The 19,860-nt window shown below is 38.9% G+C and overlaps 1 protein-coding gene across 5 annotated transcripts in view; it reads left to right on the top strand.

Annotated features, from left to right (window-relative positions):
- The window catches only part of mtor (mechanistic target of rapamycin kinase), a 474,957-nt gene that overhangs the window by 54,912 nt on the left and 400,185 nt on the right, over nt 1–19,860 (top strand). For 4 of the 5 annotated variants that reach the window (XM_060852056.1, XM_060852057.1, XM_060852054.1 and 1 more), the window contains one exon: nt 10,313–10,434. The gene's annotated coding sequence lies outside the window, so the exon portion shown is untranslated. The remainder of the gene's footprint in view (nt 1–10,312; nt 10,435–19,860) is intronic. The other variant, XM_060852059.1, reaches the window with a different exon arrangement.

Here is a 19,860-nt window from a genome sequence, read left to right as displayed (position 1 = left end):
TCCCTGTCTGAGGAAAAGAATTCCAACAAAGAACAACTCTCTGAGAGAAGAAATTATCGCTCATTGCTATCTTATTGGAAGATCACTTATTTTGAAATTGTGCTCCTCAGGTGTGGATTTCCCATTAATAGAAAATCTATCCTGTTAATTCCCCTCAGAATTTTATATGTTTCAATAAAATTGCCTGACATTCTTCTAAACTCTAGAGTGGCCCAACCTGCTCAATCACTTTTCATAACACAAATTTCTTCATCCCAAAAATCAAACTAGTCTACATATTCTGAACTGCTTCCAGTACAAGTACTTCCCTATTTAAACAAGGAGTCAAGACCTGTATGTAATTCTCTAGGTGCAGTCTCACCAGTGCCCTGTCCAGATGTAGGTTTCTTTATTTCTATGCTCGATCCATCTCAGGATAAAAGTCAACATTTTATTCGCCATTGAAAATGTGTTGCTGGTTAAAGCACAGCAGGTCAGGCAGCATCCAAGGAATAGGAAATTCGACGTTTCGGGCATAAGCCCTTTATTCGCCATACCAATTACTTAGATTACATGCTAACGTTTTGTGATAAATGTACAAGGACATCCAGATCCCTTTTTGATACAATGAAAACTCTCTTCCTAACAGCAATATGGGAGTAGCCGACCCCATGGACTTGAACAGTTCACGCAATAAGCTCATCACCACCATTTCATTTTGACTACGTGTTAAAAATAGTTGAGATCCCAGGTACTTACTGAAAGACTAAAGTCACAAGATTCTGTAGATTTGGACAAACAGCAATAAATGTTGTTACGAAAAGTTGTAAAAGTAATACAATCTATAATTATACATAGGTTATATTTTAACGTCCAGAAGAAACAGACAAACTGTGATGGAACACCCCACAGAGTATACCAAAGCCCAAACATGGTCAAGTCAAATCCCATGGATTTCTCCTCATTCCCATCAGTCGTTAGTGAGATTGTGTGTCATCAAATCTCATTAAAGTTTTACAAGGGATTCCCAAACTTCTGGTTCAATTAGGAAGCTTTGGAATTCCCTAAAACACCACAGTGTCACAGACTGCCTCAATGTTTGTTCACATTCTGGTAGTTTATCCTCCTTTCCTGGGTTTACAAATCACTGGACTTTGGAACCTATACACCGCCCTTTCTCACAATCAAAAATGTCAAAGGACAAGGCATTTAATTCTGCTCTAAGTCTCTGAGCTGGTCCCATGGGTCCACTAATAATCTATAGCTTTCCATAATCCTGAGCCACACTAAATAGAAGAGTCCCAGGTTCCAATTTTCCCTTTGAGCCAAGTGAATTAATTCAGTTAAAATGACAATGAGATATTACAATTGATTCAGCATTTTAGCTAGGAAGAAAGAAATATTAGCCATGGTTCCTATTCCAGGTCACATGACAGGAATGACTGCATGTACTGGAATGTCTGACTTCCCTTCTGGACAATTTTCACTGGAACTATACCACAATATTGGTCAGTGTTTTCAGAAAACAAGGTGAGGAAATTTAGACAAGCAAAAATAATATTTCTTCAGCTTCACTCTAGACTTATTATTCATAAGAACATAGGAACATAAGAACTAGGAGCAGGAGTAGGCCATCTGGTCCTTCGAGCCTGCTCTGCCTTTCAATAAGATCATGGCTGATCTTTTTGTGGCTTCAGCTCCATTCACCAGCTCTCTCACCATAACCCTTACCTTTCCATTAAAAAAAATCTATCTTAGTTTGAAAAACATTCATTGAGGAAGCCTCAACTACTTCACTGGGCATGGAATTCCACAGATTCTCAACTCTCTGAGTGAAGAAGTTCCTTCTTAATTCTGTCCTAAATCTACTCTCCCTAATTTTGAGGCTATGCTGTCTTGGAGAAAGTGAGGTCTGCAGATGTTGGAGATCAGAGCTGAAAATGTGTTGCTGGAAAAGCGCAGCACGTCAGGCAGTATCCAAGGAACAGGAGATTCGACGTTATGCCCGAAACGTCGCATCTCCTGTTCCTTGGATGCTGCCTGACCTGCTGCGCTTTTCCAGCAACACATTTTCAGGTATACTCTCTTGTCCTGATTTCACCTGCCAGTGGAAACATCCTCTCTAATTCTATGTTATCCCTTTCCTTCATAATTTTATATGTCACTATAATATCCCCACTCATTCTTCAAATTCCCATTAAAGTAATTCCAGTCTATTCTGTCTCTCCTCATAAATCAATCCCCTCAATTCCGGAATCAACCTAGTGAACTTCCTCTGCACCCCCACATCCTTTCTCAAGTAAGGAGACCAAAACTGCACATAGTACTCCAGGTGTGGCCTCACTAGCACCCTGTACAGCTGCAACATAACCTCCCTGCTTTTAAACTCAACTGGCAAAGAACTCAATTTTCCCTCTGTAACATCACTGCCTAAACCACTATACTTCAACTTTAAGGCTTTCACTGTGAATTTGGCATATTATTACTTTATTGACACATACTAGAAAAGTAAAATTCTTGAACCCCTCCTAATTTTCCATTACATGCTGTTCTTTGGTGACATAATGAACAAATATATAGCCAGTTTCAATGTGTATGTGACCACATGCTGTCCTTCACTGTAATTTCCCTTGACCCTCCACTGTCTCTCATCCAATATTTGTGAAGCAGACATTTCTTCCAACTGTATACTGGAAGTAATCAACTGATGGAATAAGATCATTTAAATAGCATCATTTTTTCCAAGGCTGACAGTGCTGCGATTACACAATGTTCCTTATGATATCAAAGCAAGTCTGCATAGTGGCATTTCACAGCCAAATTTTCCTCTGATGTCTTTGGTCCTTGCCTCAACACTGATTTTTAGCTCCTGACTTTATCTCTCTCTAAAGGCTGAACAATTGTCTTGCAATCTTTTTTGACCTCAAGACCACTTATCCCTGCCACCACTAAATCATCTATTTCTACTTGTGTAACATCACCTAACTCTATTTTTGCTTCAGATCATCTGTTGTAATTTCTCATTCAAGATTATGCACTTTCTAGGCATAACTATTCCAATGCTCACATAACTCCACACATCCTGTGCTCTGAAAATTGAGGTGATTGAAATCTCTCCGTCCTGTATATTAAACCATATACACCAAATCCCACTATCATTCTTTTGCTTCTTGACTTAATTGACTCCGGCAGATTCAAACCAGTATAAATGCCGGAGGAATCAGCACAGAAGCGCTTCACAGGAGGCTCCCAAGCACCGAAGATGTCACCTAGAAAGGGGACGAAACGTTTGCAACAAAAACTCCCAGCTCGGCGAACAGAACCACAACAACGAGCACCCGAGTTACAAATCTTCTCACAAACTTTAATTGACTCCCAGTTAAGCAATGCCTAGATTATTTAATTCTTGCTTACAAATTCTTTCATGGCCTGGCCCCTCTCAATTACCATAAAATCTTTCAGTCCCACAACTCATCAGGATATCAGCACTTATTTAATTCTGGCCTCTTCAGCTTCCCCGGTTTTAATTGTTTCACTATTGATGGCATAGTGGCATAGAGTACAGGAGCCTAAGGAGGTAATGTTGGAGTTGTACAGAGTGTTGGTCAGGCCACAGCTGGAAAACTATGTACGGGTCTGGTCACCTCATTCCAAAGGTATGTGATAGCACTGGAAGGATTACAACGGAGGTTCACCAAGATGTTGCCTGGGATGGAGCAATTGAGCTGTAAGGAAAGACGAGATAGGCTTGGATTGTTTTATTTAGAGAAGAGAAGACTGAGGGGGGACATGATTGAGGTGTGCACAGGAAATAGAACATTACAGCGCAGTACAGGCACTTTGGCTCTTGATGTTGCGCCACCCTGTGGAACCAATTTGGAGTCCATCCATCCTACATTATTTCATTTTCATCCATAAGACCATAAGACATAGGATTGGAAGTAAGGCCATTCGGCCCATCGAGTCCACTCCGCCATTCAATCATGACTGATGGGCATTTCAACTCCACTTACCAGCGTTCTCCCAGTAGCCCTTAATTCCTCGAGACAACAAGAATTTATCAATCTCGGTTTTGAAGCCGTTTAGCATCCCAGCCTCCACTGCACTCTGCGGCAATGAATTCCACAGGCCCACCACTATCTGGCTGAAATGTCTCCGCATTTCTGTTCTGAATTTACCCTCTCTAATTCTAAGCCCACGGGTCCTAGTCTCTTCACCGAACAGAAACAACTTTTTAGCGTCCACCCTTTCCAATCCATGTATTATCTTGTAAGTTTCTATTAGATCTCCCCTTAACCTTTTAAACTCCAATGAATACAATCCCAGGATCCTCAGCCATTCCTCGTATGTTAGACCTGCCATTCCAGGGATCATCTGTGTGAATCTCCGCTGGACACGCTCCAGTGCCAATATGTCCCTCCTGAGGTGTGGGGCCCAAAACTGGACACAGTACTCCAAATGGAGCCTAACCAGAGCTTTATAAAGGCTCAGTAGCACATCACTGCTTTTATATTCCAACCCTCTTGAGATAAATGACAACATTGCATTCGCTTTCTTAATCATGGATTCAACCTGCATGTTTACCTTTAGAGAATCCTCAACTAGCACTCCCAGATCCCTTTGTACTTTGGCTTTATGAATTTTCTCACCATTTAGAAAGTAGTCCATGCTTGTATTCTTTTTTCCAAAGTGCAAGACCATCCATATGTTTATCCAATGACCATTAAAATGCCCTTAAAATTGGTGAGTCCACTATTGTTGCAGGCAGCGTGTTCCATGCCCCTACTTCTCTCTAAGTAAAGAATGTACCTCTGACATCTGTCCTATATCTATCATCCCTCAATTTAAAGCTATGCCTCTTCATGCTAACCATCACCATCAGGGGAAAACAGCTCTCACTGTCCACCTTATCTAACCCTCTGATTATCCTGTATGTCTTAATTAAGTCACCTCTCAAACTTCTTCTCTCTAACAAAAACAGCCTCAAGTCTCTCAGCCTTTCCTCATTAGACCCTCCCTCCATACCAGGCAACATCCGAGTAAATCTCCTTTGAACCTTTTCCATATGCTTCCAATAATGTGGTGACCAGAACTGTACATGATATTTCAGTTGTGGCCACACCAGAGTTTTGTACAGCTGCATCATGACCTCATAGCCCTAAAACTCAATCTCTCTACCAATAAATGCTAGTACACCTTATGCATCTTAACAACCCTATCAACCTGAGTGGCAACTTTCAAGGATCCATGTACATGGACACTGAGATCTCTCTGCTCATCTACACTACTAAGAATATTACATTAGTGCAATACTGTTTATTCCTGATACTCCTCCCAAAGCGGATCACCTCACACCTTTCCGCATTAAATTCCATTTGCCACCTCTCAGCCCAGCTCTGTAGCTTATACCTACAACATCCTTCAGCACTATCCACAATTCCACCGACCTTAGTATCATCTGCAAATTTACTAACCCATCCTTCTATGCCCTTATCTAAGTCATTTATAAAAATGACAAATAGCAGTGGCTCCAAAAGAGACCCTTGCAGTACACCACTAGCAACTGAACTCTAGGATGAAGCAATTCCCATCAAACACCATGCTCTGTGTTCTTTGAACTAGCCAATTTATGATCCAAAGTGCTAAATTACCCTCAATCCCATGCCTCCATATTTTGTGCCGTAGCAAACTGTGGGGAACCTTATCAAGTGCCTTACTGAAATCCATATACACCACATCAACTGCTTTACCCTTATCCACCTGTCTGGTCACCATCTCAATAACTCATTAGATTAGATTAGATCCCTACTGTATGGAAACAGGACCTTTTGGCCCAACAAATCCACACTGACTCTCTGAAGGGTAACCCACCCAGACCTATTCCCATACCCTGTATTTACCCCTTACTAATGCACCTCACACTATGGGCAATTTAGCATGGCCAATTCATCTGACCTGCACATCTTTGGATTGTGGAAGGAAACCTGAGCACTCGGAGCAAACCCACACAGACATGGGGAGAATGTGCAAACTCCACACAGACAGTCGCCCGAGGCGGGAATCAAGCCCGGGTCTCTGGCACTGTGAGAAAGCTTTGCTAACCATTGAGCCACTGTACTGCCCACAAGTATCCCTAATCAACTTATTCCTCTCTAGATGATTATAACTCCTATCTCTTATAACTTTTTCTAGCACTTTACCCACAACTGAATTAAAGCTCATTGGTCTATAATTATCAGGGTTGTCTCTACTCCCCTTCTTGAACAAGGGGACAACATTTGTTATCCTCCAGTCTTTGGCACTATTCCTGTAGACAATGACGACATAAAGATCAAAGCCAAAGGCTCTGCAATCTCCTCCCTAGCTTTCCAAAGAATCCTCAGATAAATCCCATCCAGCCCAGGGGATTTATCTATTTTTTTCCAGAATTGCTAACACCACCTCCTTGCAAACGTCAATAATGTCTCGTCTACTAGCCTGTATCTCAGTATTCTCCTTGACAACATTGTCATTTTCCAGTGTGAATACTGACAAAAATATTCATTTAGCACTTCCCCAAACTCCTCGGACTCCATGCACAACTTCCCACTACTATTCTTGATTGGCCCTAATCTTACTCTAGTCAGTCTTTTATTCCTGATATACCTATAGAAAGCTTTAGGGTTTTTCTTGATCCTATCTGCCAACTTCTCATGTTCTCTCCTGGGTCTTCTTAACTCTCTCTTTAAGTCATTCTTGGCTAACTTGTAACTCTCAAACGCCCTGAGCCTTCACGTCTCATCCTAACATAAGCCTTCTTCTTCCTCCTGACAAGAGATTCAACTTCTTTAGTAAACCAGAGCTCCCTCACTCAACCACTTCCTCCCTCCCTGACAAGTACATACTTATCAAGGACACATAGTAGTTGTTCCTTGAATAAGCTCCACATTCTAATTGTGCCCATTCCCTGCAGTTTCCTTCCCCATCCTATGCATCCTAAATCTTGCCTAATTGCATCATAATTGCCTTCCCCCCTGCAATGACTCTTGCCCTGCATTTTCTACCTGTCCCTTTCCATCACTAAAGTAAACATAACTGAATTGTGATCACTATCACCATAGTGCTCACCTACCTCCAAATTTAACACCTGACCAGGTTCATTACCCAGTACCAAATCCTTTGCGGCCTCGCCCCTTGTTGGCTTGTCTACGTACTGTGTCAGGAAACCCTCCTTCACACATTGGACAAAAACTGACCCATCTAAAGTGATCAAACGATAGTATTTCCGGTCAATGGGGGGTATGAGGGAGCACATAATTTAGGATAAGGAGCAGGAAATTCAGAGGCAATTTGGGAAAAACATTTTCACTCAGCCAACTGTGGCGGGGGTGGTGGTGGGGGCGGGGGGAGTCTGGAATGCACTGCATAGGAAATATTTTTTAATAAATATTTGGATGAGCACTCGAGATATCATAACAAGCAGGAAATTGGAATAGCACACTTTTAGTGGTGGAGGGGGTTTATGTCAGTGCAGACTTGATGGCCTAAAGGACCTTTCCTGCATTGTATGAGTCTATAAATCTACAATGGTCTTAACATAAGCTGCCAAGATCCTAAATTCTCGAACTAGTCTTCTAAATCTCTTCTCCTACCTTTCCCTGCTTTGGGAAATTGCTTAAAATGGACTTCACAATTACACAACTGTTACAGTGCAGGAGGAAGTCATATAGCCCATAGTGTCTGTATCAGCTCTCAAAATGAGCATTGCGTTAGTGCTAATCTTCAGTCTTCTCCACGTAACACTGCACAATTTTCCCTTTTCAAGTAACTAGACAATTCCACCTAGAAAGCATTGATTGACTTGTGCCCATAAAATCTTATATAGAAATCAGTTGATGCTTGATAGTACTCTTATGCAGTATCTTGCCTTTTGTGCTAAATTATGATTCTACATAAATACTGTTGTTGCAATGTTAGATTTGATGATTCATTTAGCACCAAGAAGCTCCTGCTGTCCAGAGCACAACATCTATCTAATTCTTAAATGAGTACAAGGCTTTAAATCTCTATTATCATACCTTACTTGTCATTTAAAGAACTTCTTAATCTTAATTTAAAAATCGCTACTGGATTTGAATCTGTGCCCACTTCTTCTGCAGTTACAATATATTTCATGTTTCAAATTGACCGACTTTCATCTTTTAAAAACACTCATCTGTTAATTTTTTAAGGCTTAAAATTGCCCCATGACTTTTCTAACAATCCTCCTGTCTTAATGTTCAGTCTGTTGGCTGTGCTTTGCATCATACCATGGTTATCTCCCTAAAATCTGGTTACAGTACTCGAGGTGTGGCAAGTTTAAGTTTTTCTTCTCCTTTAGTTCCCACAAGAACAAACATATTGCACATTTGATTTCATGTTACTTTCCTTCAGGACAGGATTGAATTTGGTTTGGATGTAATTTAGCACATGGTGAAATAGAGCTGAAAATGTGTTGCTGGTTAAAGCACAGCAGGTCAGGCAGCATCCAAGGAACAGGAAATTCGACGTTTCGGGCCAGAGCCCTTCATCAGGCTCTGGCCCGAAACGTCGAATTTCTTGTTCCTTGGATGCTGCCTGACCTGCTGTGCTTTAACCAGCAACACATTTTCAGCTCTGATCTCCAGCATCTGCAGACCTCACTTTTTACACATGGTGAAATAGCCGATCAACATTAATACTCCAGGTTCGTGCACGAAGACTTGCCACCTGGATGAATTATGACTGGAGAAATAGATTGATGTACATTGCACTATGATTATATGCAATGTGATTGATTGACACATTTCAGCATAAAGAACATTTATTGCAGCAAGTTTTATGTAATCTCATTTCTTATGTCAAGAGCAATTCCAGTCAAAGTTGAGGTGATTTATGGATGCCAAGTAAAAAATAAAGACACCACACTAAGATTATAGGAATGCGAGAACAAAACAGAACAGAAATGTTTAGTAGCATTTAGCAATTCAGTGACATATTTCGTCAATGCCAGAAGCAGAATATTTCCTATTACGAAGGCTGTGGCATTTAAAAACATGGATGTGGGAGCAAGTCTAAAATTTACTATCAAAAAATATATATACAGAATATGGTTGATCCAGTAATTTCAGTTCAACCTAAATCATTTACAAGCAAGAATCCGCTTTCTATACAACATTCCAGTTTGTTTTCGTTTCAATTCAATATTTGCTTTGATCTCCTGTTTGCCAAATAGTCTGTAGGTGCACAGATGTTGCTATCAGCTTTAGTCAGTATTTCATTCATCTAAAAACAAATGTTTGTTTGTTAACAAATGTCTTTGACTTGAGCTAAATATTTATGATCCCAGAAAGCTGATGAAACCTCTAACTATTACAATGATTGAATATGTTCTGTTGAAGTACAATTGCGTTCTTTTATCTACTTTTGTTCGCACTTTTTATGTCAAAGTACTTACTAATACTGAGCGGATTTTGAAAGCAGATGTTGCACCAAAATTCAATTAGGTTGGTTCTGAACTGTGTTCTTGGAAATGAGAATTCTTCACGAGCGTTCACTGTATTGTCTTGCAAATTACTCAGCTTTGAAGTAATCAATCTTGCACAAAAGCAGAGTTGATAGGAGTTAATGGACAACATTAGACCTTCCTCACATAAGCATCAATGTAGACAGGCTACTGATGGTGGCACTAGCTACCTAGGAGGATCCCTGTGCTTACACAAAGGTTTTGTAAATTGAATGAAAATCTGAAATGGAAGCTACAAAATTGTAGAAGCCACCAGCACAGTAAACTTGATTAGAGCTTGATTTCCCCATTAACCTTAGCAGATAGGATTCAGCAAAACACAGGCTCCAATCATTTTAAAGAAAGATTAAATACTTCTGAGGTGCAATGCTTCTTCACCTGTTCACATTAGAATCAATCATAAATTATTTACCAGTCAAATCATGGGTTGTAGGAGAAGCATTTGCATTGATTAAGCCCAAATTTTGACAGAACCCAGAGTTACAAGTAGGGCAATGAGAGATAGAAAACTGACAGTTGATGTTATGAACTTCTTAATGGCAGTATGGGGCAAAGAAAGATAGTTGGGGGAAAGATCTCTGTCACTTTTGTGAAGTGACTTACATGGCTGAGGTGGTTCAAAGAACATTGGTGGAAAACTTGCAGCCCATCATGTAATGTTATCATTGACAGCAGCTCTCATTGGATTGGAGTTGTTGTAAATGAAATGAAAATGAAATCCCAGTGAACTGCCTAAAGAAAGGCATTTTTTGCTGTGACATTGAAAGGAATTATGCCACAATGATAAAGATTTCATCCTTTCTTTGGCAGCAGCTTAAGAGCCTGTAACCTCTCCCACCCACGAGGACAAAGGCAGCAGATGAGTGGTGACACTGCCATTGGGAAGTCACAGACTTGGAGCTAGATCATCATTCCTCCACTGCAAGGCAAACGTGAGTACTGCAGATGCTGGAGGTTCCACTGCTGCTTTGTTGCACAGCACTGTTGAACAATAGTGGTTTAAGCAGGTAGCTCACCACTACTTTCTCAAGAGCAATTAGGGGTGGGAATAAATGTTATTTTGTTGTGGTTCTGTTTGCTGAGCTGGGAATTTGTGTTGCAAATGTTTTGTCCCCTGTCTTGGTGACATCCTCAGTGCTTGGGAGCCTCCTGTGAAGCGCTTCTGTGATGTTTCCTCCAGCATTTATAGTGGCTTGTCTCTGCTGCTTCCGGTTATCAGTTCCAGCTGTCCGCTGCAGTGGCCGGTATATTGGGTCCAGGTCGATGTGCTTATTGATTGAATCTATGGATGAGTGCCATGCCTCTAAGAATTCCCTGGCTGTTCTCTGTTTGGCTTGTCCTATAATAGTAGTGCTGTCCCAGTTGAATTCACGTTGTTTGTCATCTGAGTATGTGGCTACTAAGGATAGCTGGTCGTGTAGTTTCGTGGCTAGTTGGTGTTCATGGATGCGGATCATTAGCTGTTAAATGTTGTTTTAGCCAATGACACCTACATCCAGTAATCATTATTACCATAGAGGCTGCCTTCTATCGTAAACATGGGCATGCTCAGCTGTTCAATATATTCTTACAGGCTATCAGTATAATTTTCCAGTCATTAATTTTCACAGATTTTCCTCAAGTATTAAATAATATGTTTTTCATTTGAACAGCCGCAGCTTTTTATTATATCACCCAAGTGCCTATTTTATGCTACCAACTCTTCAAAGTCTGAGAAATATTGTTTGTCAAGGCTGTGGGGCATAACAGCTCCACTGACTTAAGTGTCAATCGTGTGTTGGAATTGGAATGGAACAGATAAGGGCTTAAACAAGGGTGGCACGATGGCACAGCAGTTAGCACTGTTGCCTCACAGCGCCAGAGACCTGGGTTCAATTCCCACCTCAGGCAACTGTCTATTCTCCCTGTGTCTGTGTGGGTTTCGTCCCACAGTCCAAAAAATGTGTAGGTTAGGTGAATTGGCTATGCTAAATTGCCCATTGTGTTAGGTGAAGGAGTAAATGTAGGGGAATGGGTCTGGGTGGGTTGCTTTTTGGAGGATCGGTGTGGACTTGTTGGGCTGAAAGGCCTGCTTCCACACTAAGTAATCTAATCTAATTCACCAGACTAATAACAGAAATTGAAAATATATCAGAGAGGAAAAACTTGAGATTCTGGTTTTATTTCCAACAGAACAGAAAATGCAAGGGAATTTATTATTAGTATTTAAAATGATGAAGGGTTTTGAGATTGAATAAGGAAAACCTACTTCCTCTTGTGAATAGTGATGAGTGGTCCTCAACATAAAGTTCCATTAAAGTACAAGGACAGAAAGGTTTGGAACATGTACTCCTTTACAAAAAAGGGACAGGCCAAAACTATTTCTTACAGGTCAAAATTGGGCAAAGTTATGAGGAGCAGATGAATAAGATTAGATTTGGATTTCTCTAGCAATACAAGTACAATGGATACAATATCCACTTTTGTTATAGCCTTTTATGATTACATCTTATAAAACATTTATGGAAGCAACTATTCCTCATAAAGCAATTACATTTTAAATCACAGGGATGGACTTTGTTCAAGGAATATTATTCTTCCACTTGATTTATTTTACCATTACAGCATATAACATCTGCACTCAAGCTGCTCTGAATATTCTTTGAACAACTGTGGTGACCAATAGATTAATTGCACTTTGCTTATGCATGATAAATAGATGAACAAATCTGTATTGCTGCTGTAGGCATTGAATGGAGTTATGTGCGAATTGGTGTAGGAGAATTGTTTTTATAACCCAGATTAGAGGACAGCAGGTGGCTCACTTCAAAAGGAAAACTGGCAATATTTCAGATTAAAAATGCATATAATGTTTTTTTACCTCAATTATCTTGAACATGCTGAAATGATTAAGATGGTTCTCATTTGCCACGTCTGCATGCTTGTGTGAGATTGATTTCCCTGACATTAAGTTTTATATTTAATGTAAAAGAGACAATATTTGGAAATAACCCTTTTAGTTTTATGTATTGAGTTACACTATTAGAATTTTCATGTTTTAGCATCGTAGACTGTAGAATTAGACTGTAAATTCAGTAGAATTTAATAACTCACTAGTGGTGCTTGGTAACAATGGTTATAATTGATTGGACAGGAGCGTGTGGGTTGGGTACCTCTCCATCTCCACCCAATGAAGTCTCGGTTTGTTAGGCTGGAGGACAGCCTTCCCACCAGGACTCTTATTTATGGCCCTTACATGGGAAACTAATGGATTTCTAACCCAACTGCTACTTGGCATGTGAGAGCCTTTATGAGAGGACGGTGACTCTTGTTCAACAGCACTCAGTGCTTGTTTAAGGTATCTAGCATGCAGGAGCTGAAGCAATGGGAGGGTGGTGGTGGGGAGTGGTGGATGGGGGAAGGTGCCAATGAATCAGATCCATATCTTTATTTTTAATTAACCACCCACTCCCAAACTGGTGATCCTTTCTCAGAACTCATATCCCATCCTCATTCACCTCTGGCATGGGTTCCTTGTAAACCCTTGGCTTCTCACTGGTGCTTTAAATAGTGGCAACTTCCCTTCCTGGTGGCACCACAAACACTGGGCAGCTCCTAATCTCAAATATCTCCTCTACATTGGGGAAATAGGATGCCAACTTGCAGAACATTTCAGAGAACACCTATGGGACACCTGCACTTTGGCCTATGGCTAAACACTTTAACTCCCCCTTCCACTTTGCCAAGGACATGCAAGTCTAAGGATTCACTCAATCTTTGCTGTCTATACCATATGTTTCCTTCTTTTACTTGAAGAAAACCTCAATTTCTCTAGTCATCCAGCTTTCCTAGTAGCCTTGCCTTTTATCCTGACAGGAATATCCTGTCTCTGGACTCTCATTATTCTCATTTCTGAAGATTTCCCATTTTCCAGCTGTCCCTTTACTTGCAAATATCCACCCCTTAATCAACTTGTTCTTGTCTAATACCATCAACATTAGCCTTCTTCCAATTTAGAACTTTAACTTTTAGATCCTGTCTATTCTTTTCCATCACTATTTTAAAACAAATAGAATTATGGTCACTGGCCCCAAACTGCTCCCCTACTGACTCCTCAGTCACTTGCCCTGCCTGGTTTCCCAAGAGTAGGTTATGTTTTGCACCTTCTCTAGTAGGTACATCCACAGACTGAATCCGAAATTTTTCTTGTACACACCTTAACACTATGGCAGTTCCCAGTCTATGCTTGGAAAGTTAAAAATCACTGAATACGTTGATTAGAATAACAAAAGATTAGTTAAAACTAAAAGGTTTTCAAGAACTGGTTGACAGATAAGCAGGATTTGGAGTTGATTTGAAAATGGACAGAAGTCAGCTGATACCAAGTCCAGTGACATTAAAAAAAGAGCAATGACAACTTATTACCCTTGCCATCAAAGAAATGTCTTAAAGCACAATAGAGGTATAGTCACAAGAACACCATCAAACCAAAAAAAGCATTAAGTGGTGAAGAAAACTTGGGTGAAGTGGTCTATAGTTACCAGATTTTGTTTGCCTCCCTCACTTTTTAAATAAAGATGTTAGATTGACATCCAGAATGATCGACAAGTTTCACACTGACAAGTGCAGCAGACATTATTTTTCTGAGCTGATATTGAGCCAAAATCTCAGGTGAAAGAATAATGTTAACACAACTGTCACAGAGTCAAATGCTGCTCATCATGGCTAGGGAGTAGAAAAGCACAACCCTTTTAAACTAGAAAGTAATAAACCCAAGAGTCAATTTATTAAAATGATTATTTAAAGAATCATTGCAATTATAGTTTACAATTATGAACACTATATTTTCTCCAAAAACTAGTAATTATAAACAAGAGTCAGTGTATTACTCTAGATGTTAAAGTCCCTAAAGTACATTTGACAGGTCCTCTCTAATATAAACTAAGCAATGTATATCAAATAATATTTGCCTAACAAATAGATTTTGGCTGATAAATTCATCCAACTGCATATGATTGGCAAAAATAGGATAATTTGACATTAGAAACACTTATCCTGTCAAATTGTGTAGGTAAATGGAGAAATTGATAAAATCCAGATTACAATAGCAGTTTGACACATTATCCAATTAAACGGAGGTCTCTAGGCTCTGAAACTCACCTTTAGAACTCCCACAGATTTTAGTGCAACACAAGTAAATTTAATCAGACATGTATAAATAAAACTGTTGCACTGGATTTCACAACAGAACATGGAATTTTCAACATATGGACAGCAGGCCAGATTCATACAATGTACGAGAATTAGTGGAAATTTTATTTCAAAATTCTTTATATTTTAATTAATACTTTTGCAAATTTTCATAATGTAGACATTCATTGGTTTGTGACAAATACATCAAGAAATAAAACAAATTTTCTGCAATAAATTTGTACTTCTAATTTGAACTTGTTGGGAGTTCGCGCAATAAAATCTGTAATACATTTAGAGATGCAGAGGTTACTTTTTTTTCCTCGCAATATATAAAGTCCTGAAAATGCATATCAAAATCAGCACCTCTACTGCAGGAAGTGATCCTTGCATTGGTGTGTGCGCATTGGTAGATTCAATAACTATTCTTGGTTTGGCATCTTTGCTGGATTATTACTGCAACTCGCTGATCAACACTAAAGTTTTGAACTGACAACCATGTGTACACAATGTTAAATTAGTAAATTGTATCAAGATAAACACTTTACTTGAAACTTCCATTTAATGTCAAAATCTCTTACTACAAAACATTTTGTCCTTCAGAACTTTAAGAAAACAGCATATTGTATTTAAATTTTAGTATTATTCTTATTTTATTACATCAGATAGCATAATATCATCTACCCAAGCTTCTCTAAATTGACTGAAATACGAACAAATGGGTCTGGTAAAACCAACCAGTTTCTTTTTTTTTTAAAATCAATCTGTTTGGACATCTCAAGGCCAGGTCAGACTTGTATGCTCATTTTCTAGCCCAGAGGCAGAAAACATAACCATTATCCCAAAAGAACTGCTACCAACCCTAAAATATAGAAAATATAAAATAGCAGAGGATGACAGCTACTCTGCTCCCAACCAGTGCTACTAATGCATAATCAGCTGAAGTAATAAATACAATTAAAACCATTATTTGACTTTTATTAGATCCACCCTTTACAGTTATGTTCCACTGGACTGAAATTTGTCAGCAATTAACACGCAGGTGTGCATAACAAAGAAAGGTCAAATATGAAAAGCATCATGTAAATTAATCCATTTATTACTCTAGTCCAAAAAAATATAATCAGAAGTACACATGGCATTTAAAAACTACTTGGCTATGCACTTGACATGCCATAATCTATAGGACTACAAATCAAGAACTGGAAGGTGATGCTGGCTAATCCAAACCAAGACAGCAATGAGGTGTGACAACTGGACAGGATTGTACCTAAGGATATATGATAGGCTTTGTAGAAATGAGAATGTCAGGAAGTGCAATGTGGATGTGGAGAAAGTAATTTTTTGGCAGCAGTTATTCTAAGCTTTAAGTATAATGTCTGCAGCAATGCATTCAAAGGTTCAAAGGATAACCTAAACAGTTATAATATATGGTTTTAAAAACAAAGATAAAAGTGATCTGGAAACTATCATCAATTTCTTGGTTAAACCAGAGGTTACTTATTCCCAACACGTGCTCTAGCTTTCTCAAAACACATGACTAGTTATTCAAAGAAATAAGTATCACCTTAAGACTTAAAGAGGTGGGATGTTTCCACTTTGGATTGCATTGTCTTGGGCCAAGAAACTAACTTGGGAAAAAATACATAAGAATCAAAATGTGGATTATACTGACTTTATTGAATATCTTAAAATTCATTAGCAACACTGACCCTGAAGAGACTACTCAGTTAACCCTTCTAGCTTAAAACCATCTAAGAAATGATGGTTTGACACCATAAAAGTAAAGCCAGTGTGATGGCTTGTCATTGGAATTTTACTGCAATTGGAAAATTGATTCTAAAGCCATTGGAACTGTGGGAAAAAAAACTCCCCAGTACATTTGTAGATTTTGTCCTTCCAAGTTTGGCATGCAATGAGGATCATTTTGAGCTCAGAAGCAAGACTAATTTATAGGTATCTGAATAATGGAGAGCAATTAGAGATTAGATTACTTCCAGTGTGTAAACATGCCCTTCGGTCCAACAAGTCCACACCGATCCACCGAAGCTCAATCCACCCAGACCCATTCCCCTACATTTACCCCTTCACCTAACACTACGGGCAATTTAGCACAGCCGATTCACCAAACCTACACATTTTTGGACTGTGGGAGGAAACCGGAGCACCCGGAGAAAAGCCATGCAAACGCGGGGAGAATGTGCAAAATCCACACAGTCTCCTGTGGCAGTAATTGAACCCAGATCTCTGGCGCTGTGAGGCAGCAGTGCTAACTACTGTGCCATTCACGGTGATTATCATCTATTAGTGTTGTGTATTAAACGCTAATGAGGAACTAGAAATTTTGGTTTCAAATAATACGTATGCTTAAGGAAAAACAATAGTACAAAGCAGAAGAACATACAAAACAAGAGCAGAGTGGATAATTTGATCCTTTGACCAGCATCACCATTTATTTACATCATGGCTGATTTATTTGCATTGCAAATTCAACATTCCTACCTACACTGAACAACCCCAGGTTCCATAATCTACCCAACTGTCTAAAAAACTTAGAACTCTGAAAAATATTATGATTTTACCGCTTGATGCAGACTTGTCAGGTTACAAAGCAATAATAACTTTTTTCCCTTTAAAATTGTTATGAAAAGGCAATGCCTAATTTTAAAACAGTGCCCTTTAATTCTGGACTTACACACAAGATGAAATATTCTTCCACATCAATCTTATCAAGACTATCCAGGCTCCAGTAATAACAAGACTGGCCTATCCAGACTTTTCTTAGAAGGCAACCGTCTTATTCCAGATATCAAATCTGGTAGACCTTCTATAAACCACCTTCAAAGCATTTTGGTCCTTCCTTACCAAGAGAGGCCAAAACTTCACACAGTACTCAAAATGTGGTCTCACCTATATGTGTAACTGAAGCAAAATATTGAAGTCCCAGCATAGATCCTTACAGGACCACACTCAGCACATCTTGTCAAACACTCATTTTTATACACCCTTTAGCTGGCTGACAAAAAAAAACAATCTTCAAGCTATGCTAATACACTGCATCATGGGCATTTATTTTCCAGAATAATCCTCGTCATGGACAGACAATCTTAAAGGATCAGAATACATAAAGATATTAGGAAAGGTTAATTTTCTTTCTAGGTTTTGGAGAATGAGGTGTATGGGGACGACTCTCCAAGACAAATCCATTTCAAAAAAGGTTTCAAAGTATTTAAAATAAAACAGCCGTCAGTCCAGTAACCTGTCCCAAACACAAATTATAAATTAGGTTCCTATCATTTGTCAGTTTTATTTATTTGGAGCAAACTGGTTAATAATTTTCTGACTCCAAATTGTGTCGGGGTAACATACCAGCCTGGATAGAAGATTGTTTCTGCCAGACTGTATGCAATTGCAAATCTCTACTTTTGGGATGCTGGAATTGCTAAAAGATGTATCCGGGCAGTGTGATTTGAAAAGCTGTCCAAATTTAGCTTCATGTAAACACACTAGCGGAAAGCATGTTTTTACACATCCACAGGTTAATTCTTGATTAAGCAAATGTCAACAAGAGAAAGAAAAAGACCAAAACTCTCCCTCCTAAAATCTCTCTTTTTAGGTCAGGAAGTTTTGACAATAGGAATCACAATAATAAAAAAAAATTCCTTTGAATGCTCTGTTAACTCATGATATGTCTGTAAATGATTGAGCTTAAATCATAGTTAATTTTACTTCATTGCACTATTCAGTAATACTATTATGGGATGAAAGTGCTCTTCACTCAAAAGGTAATGAACTTCAAGAATTTTAATGTATCGAGCAGCAAAACAAATGTAAAAAATACTGTAAACAAAATTCAGGTAAGACTTAATTAAAAAGAAACAACTATAAATAGGGGAGAAAAATAATGAACTGCAGATGCTGGAAATCCGAAACAAAAAGTAGGTCTGACAAAAGTCACTGGACTCATAACATTGACGGTTTCTCTCCACAAATGCTATTCAGCAATTTCTGTTTTTGTTTGTGACGAATTAGGGAGCATGTTCATTGCACAGGTGATGATGTGCTCCATACACCCCACAGCAAACTGAATTGACAAAACTATTTTGACACTGATGTTTTGTGCATTTCACACCTTCATCCACTTGAAAAATCTACAAATACTTGAAGACAAAACAAAAGGAAAAAAAAATCATAATGGTCAGTGCAATAATTAATTATTTAAGGCAACAGAAATTCAAGTTCAATTACTAACATTTCCTAAAAATGGGAAACTGATATCTTTGAATAAAACATAGTTCTTCATGAAAAAATTCCTTACATTGAAGAGAAAATATACTCAAGGGCAATAAACCATTCTTTTTATTTGACCCTAATAGTATTTTCTCCAGTCTCTTCGTGAAAATATATCATCTGGAGCACAAAACATCCGTGATGGAAAGGATGCCTGCTTCTACAATTTCTCATGGAAAAACTCCACTGATGTTCAAACAACACGAGAAAGTCCTGAAGTAGCAAACTTCATTCTCTCCATTTGGAAATTTAAAATAAATTATATCCAAAGCAAAAAAAAATTCTAAAATGTCTTCCTCAAATTAACAAAATTCCAAGCTTTCACATATAAACTGCGAGGCTTTTCAATTTTGTTGTTGTTATGATTGTAAAGGAGGCTTGAATGGGAGAAAGTTTTTATACTGCTGGCACTTTTTTCCTGACATTTAAGCCAACAGCAAAATTCAGTACTGAAAACAAGTGTTGGAGATCACAGTAAGTTACACAACATCGATGGAGAGAGCAAGCTAGCATTGCGAATCTAGGTGACTCTTCATCAGAGCTTATTCTCTCTCTGTTGATGCTGTTTGACTGCTGTGATCTCCAGCATTTGTTGTTTTCAGTACAGATTTCAGAATCTGCAGTGATTTGATCCAACATAATGCAGTATATTGATTGTGAAAGCCATTATATCTCATTCTAAACTTTCCAAATGTGACATGATTGAGAGTTGAAAATAATCATGACCTCTCAGTGAGAAATGCAAAAGTGAGAAAGATGACCTGAGAGATGACAGGAAAGGGAGTGTGGAGAGGCAAAACTCCAAGGTGGCCATACCTGCGCCACAGCTCACAAACTCAAATTGCACTTTGGAGAAACTCTGACTTAGATAACAACAAAAGAATTGCTTGACCTCGCCA

The sequence above is a fragment of the Hemiscyllium ocellatum genome, chromosome 37, assembly GCF_020745735.1.
Source record: "Hemiscyllium ocellatum isolate sHemOce1 chromosome 37, sHemOce1.pat.X.cur, whole genome shotgun sequence".
NCBI lineage: Eukaryota > Metazoa > Chordata > Chondrichthyes > Orectolobiformes > Hemiscylliidae > Hemiscyllium > Hemiscyllium ocellatum.
This window is presented reverse-complemented; position numbering and strand designations above follow the sequence as displayed.